Source organism: Gorilla gorilla, chromosome 2 (assembly GCF_029281585.2).
Source record: "Gorilla gorilla gorilla isolate KB3781 chromosome 2, NHGRI_mGorGor1-v2.1_pri, whole genome shotgun sequence".
NCBI lineage: Eukaryota > Metazoa > Chordata > Mammalia > Primates > Hominidae > Gorilla > Gorilla gorilla.
Window position 1 is genome coordinate 160,602,119 of NC_086017.1, and position 4,873 is coordinate 160,606,991.

The 4,873-nt window shown below is 45.7% G+C and overlaps 1 pseudogene; it reads right to left on the reverse strand.

Annotated features, from left to right (window-relative positions):
- Positions 1 to 929: 929 nt before the first annotated feature.
- On the reverse strand, positions 930 to 3,868 carry LOC115933994 (WD repeat-containing protein 70-like; annotated as a pseudogene).
- Between the last annotated feature and the right edge of the window lie 1,005 nt (positions 3,869 to 4,873).

Here is a 4,873-nt window from a genome sequence, read left to right on the forward strand (position 1 = left end):
AGGGACCCTTTCCATTATATCCCAGCAAGGTTTCTCAAAAAGATTGAAGGCAAGTTGGCCTCAAAGGCACACGTACATCACTGACTCTGAGAAGGTAGCTTTATGTGGGATGACGCCCAGGCATCTTCACAAGAACAAAGCAGGAAGCAAATCCCTTCAGCCAGGGAGTTTTGGAGATCTTTTTGTTTCTCTTCTTTGCCTGCACTAGAGCTGGTGAATAAACCATGGGGCTGGCAGGCAGTACTTGAAGGCACCATTGACTTCACAGTGAATGAATACTAGAGGTATCTTGGGTCTGGGCAGAGGGAGACCCCATGGATGGTGGTGGATGAGATTGTACTGACTTGGGGCCTCCCAGCCAGCACATGCACATAGCAGAGGAACATGGCTGAAGCTTCTTGTGCGTCACATCCCTGTCTGAAACATAACTGTCCAGACTGTAAGAAAGTGTTCTGTATGATGGTATTTTTCAGGTGTTTATGTTTTTGTGATGGTGGTGGAGAGAAATATTATGCTTGAACCAAATAGAATCACTTCTCTCCTTCTTAGTCCTCTCTTCAAGCCCTTCCTCCCCCAACTCACCCCACCTTGCCAGTTGCATTTGTGAACTTGAGTAGCTCTCAATTCAATTATCAACAAGTGATGATATTTTAAGTGTTAAGTTGAATTTTAAAATGCATTCAAAATTATTAATACATAAGAATCACAAGAGCATATACATTTTAGCCTCAGCAGCTTAGGTAATTAGATAGATGGTTAATCCAAAAGGGACCAAAACTAAAGGTTCAAGAAGTAGATAAATGATCCTGTCTTGTATTTTTTCTTTTTTTTATAAAAATGAATTTTTAATTTCATGAGTATTAAAAAGAAAACCCAAAACCTGTCACATTTCCCTCCTACTCATACAAACAGTTTTCAAAAGAGTTTCTTCAAATTTTACATTTTTTCCATTCTGGCTCATTCTTTGCTTCCTCATCATCATATTCAACTTGGCCAAACATGATTCTGGGCTGAGTCTTGGAATGTGTTGGAGAAACCCAATATGGGTTGTCTTCTGCGCTTTGGCATGATGCAAAATGGCTTCCCAAGGATTACTGTCATCAGTCTTGTCCAAAGCAATGTTCTTCACAATATAGAAAGAAAGAGTGCCCTTGTGGGTCCCACCACAACCTGGGTCTGCTACAGGAGGTTCAGGTTTATGCAACTTCGGGGGATCCAGTCTGTCCTTCTCTAGCTGTTTCCTTGTACTCCGTTGGTGGGGCTCACAGAACATAGGCAAGACATGAGGGGCGATGATGTAGTCCTCAGCTTGTTTTGCCTTCCACTGGTTATTTGTTTGTTAGAAAAGCCAGCATAAAGCACTTTTATTGCAATAACAAAACTTGAAACCCATATATGGTGCCGGGGGGGTGAGGCAGCAATGATTTATCTCACCAAATCACTACACAGGACAGCAAAGGGGGTGAGAAGGGCCTGAGGGAGGAAAAGCTAGGAAACTGAAATCAGCAGTGGGAGCCAAGCATGAAGAAACAGGAGATGCTGAAGCTGCGATGACCAGCATTATTTTCTTAAGAGAACATTCAAGGATTTGTCATGATGCCTGGGCTTTCATTGGGTGTTAAGTCACAAACAGCACCTACAATTTAAACTGTCAATTAAAGTTTTTAAAATTTAGGAAGTGGTGGAGCTTGGAAAGTTATGAGATTACAAAATTCCTGAAAGTCCACTAGAAAAACCACAGGATGGAAAAATAAATAAATAAATAAGCCAGGCCACAAAGAAGACTTCAGAGGTCCCCACTGGCCTAGGGACAGACCTGTAGTGTCCAGCATGGCAGTGAACATGATCTGCTTTCAAAGGCAGAGGGTTTAAGGGGACGGTGGGGTGAGACTAGTGGAAGCAAAGGCTCTCCCCATCCCCACCTCAGTTTGAGGTAGGGCTTTTAATTTAACCTAAGGACATCTCTCAACTTGGAGAATAATTGAGCCCTCAACAGCGCCTCAAATCTGCTATGGCTTTGCAGCGCAGCAGCAAGAATGTTTAATATATAATAGATTAAAATTTCATCCAAAAAAATTAAAATAAAATATTCTTGCAACCCCCACCCCCGCCCCACACCAATTCCTATTCTAAAGTTAACCTATCACTTGTGCTGTTAATACTTGACCATATACTTATTGGAAACCTAGATCCAAAAGACTGAAACTGAATCTTCACCCCAAAATGAAAACAAAATAAAATGAATAACTTGAGGTTTCTGGCGTACAGTTTAGGTAAACACACGTACGAGGAGAAAGGGGAAGAGGAGATGGAGGTGTTGGAAGCAAAGCTGAGCGACAGAACACATTCAGTCAGGGTAGATGTCTATACAGAGTGGAGTGGAACATCAGGAAAAGCTCCATATGGATTCATGTGCACGCGTCTGGAGGCACCAGATCCCTCCTTGGCAGATCCAAGAACAGGGATCTGGATCTTGGATCATTCTAAAACTGGAATGAGAGGAGGAGGCCATTCCTGTCATTCCAGTTTTAGAAGCTCCACATCGAAGACGAGAGTGGCGTGTGGTGGGATGATGCCTGGGTGCCCAGTGGCACCGTAGGCATAATCTGGAGATATAGTCAGTTTGGCTGTTACCAAATTGGCGGGTCACCGCACTCATCTGGACAACCCTTTCTTCCCAGCCTGGGATCACCTCCTGCTTGCCTAGCATAAGCTTAAAGGGCTTTTTCTGTCCCGGGAGGAATCAAATTTCTTTCCATCTTCAAGCATCCCAGTGTAGTGCATCACGCAGTTCTGGCGGCGCTTCAGGAGGGTGTGCGCGTCTCCTGGGGAGATGGTTTCCACCTGCACTCCCATGGCGGCTGCGGACGCTGGGTGGGCAGGCAGCGCGAGGGGCGGCGTGGACTCACAGCGACCTGGCAGCGGTTCCATGGCTCTGCCTAGTCCCCTTTCGCCGGGTTTTAACCACATATAATTTTGCTCCCCTCTGACTCTTGTTGGGGTTGTAATAGACTTTAGGCAATCATTTCCAGTTCCAACCATGATCTGGTTCAGCCTTGGATGCCGCAGGCAGCGTCTGTGATGTCTGTTTCATACACCCTTTGGAAAGTCCTACGCTCAAGGCAAACAAGTTTGCCGTTGCCACATCCCCTTTGAACAGACGTACCAGTGACTATGAGCTTATCATCTGGACTGAAACAGCAGTCAATCATTGGGAACATGGTGGGAAGACCCGAGGCTGAAAAAAGTGCTTATTAAATTGTCGGATGTCCCATAATTTTAAAGAATCATCACCTCCACGAGAAGCAAGGACATTACCATCACAGGAAAAAGTCACGCCAAGAAGTGTCTGTGCCCAAGTAATGAGGCTGTTTATAGTTGAACTTAGGATGAACCGTCAGATATCGGTCCCAGATCTGCATGCTTCCATTCTGGCAGGCGGCTGCTATGAGATTTCCATCTCTACTATATGTGCACGTTGTGGGAATGACATTTTTTTGTTCTGCATCGTCCGTGGTTTAAACACACTTTTTTGTTTCTTTGGATTTTCAATTTCCCACGTCCTCACAGTCCTGTAATCCAGGAGAGTATAAACATTCTTGCCCCTGCTGGTTCCACAGTACTCCTCTCCTGGGTACACTTCCATATTTCTTGCTGAACTTAAAATGCCAATAGAAGCTATTTCTTCACCTCCGTCAGGGTTACATTTCAGGAAAAGGAAGCAGGGGTTTTCATGTTGGTTGTTCGGGCCTCTCTTCAAACTCACCAGATCCTGGCCGCGCCAGCAGCTCCTCACTTTCGAAGTTGCGGGCTCTGAGACTGCCCGAGTGAGAAGGAGGCCGTGGGTCAGGGCCCCGCCCTGCGGCATCCCAGGAAGAGGACAGCGTGGGGCCGGAGTCAGGCCCCGTCCTGGGTCCGTGTCTCCATTCCGCCGCCTACTGCCAGGCCAGCCCAGCCCCGGAACTTCTCTTCCAGTGCTTGAGGGTCCGCCCGTGCAGTGTGGAAGTGGGCAGGCAGGGTGACTTCCAGCTCACTCCCCTGTCTTGTATTTTCCATAGTCTGGTTTAACAGTTGTATGTCGGTGGCAGTCATTATCGTCATCATCACTATTATCAGCGCATATTTTATGGTGCCTTGATTAAGTGGAGGCACCGTGCTAGGTACAGTTAAGGACTTTACCTTTCTATAAGATACTGTCACCGTTTTTAAGGAGTGTCCCATCTCCATTTCTGGCCCAGAGGTAAGATTAGACGTTCTGACATGGTGATAAGTTTGAAAAACAGATACAGCCCTGAAAGTCCCGGGAAGAAGGGAGGAGGAGAGGGAACAAACTTCAGAGTGCTGGCTTCCAAAGTCCTTCCACAGATAGCCAGTGTGCTTCCAGCTGCTCAGTGGGAACAGACTCAGAAATAGTGGAACGCTGCAAGGAGGTCAAAGGAGAATGAAGCCTGAGACATGGCCACGGGGTTCAGTAACGGGTAATGGCACTGATGAACTTGCCATAGTGAGACTGGGACAGGAACCAGATGGCAAGAGGTTAACAAATCAGAGGGGGCTGGGAACTGGAGAGACAGGTTTGGTCAAGAGGAGAAAGGAGCAGGGTCAAGGGAAGATGTTTCCAAGACAGAATTCAAAAATGGAAAAATTTGATTATTTCTGGTTGTTTGATGGGTAAATGGGAGTTCATTATACAATTCTCTATACCTAGTGGGTATCTTTTAGCTTCTTTAATAAAAATGTAGGAAAGGCAAAGTGAGAACTGAGAATGTGTGAAGAGAATGAAGAGATAGGTAAGAGAGGATACTAAATCTTTAAGACAGAATAATGGTAATTGGTGGTACAGTCTCAGGGAAGGTTTAGAGATGGAAACAAA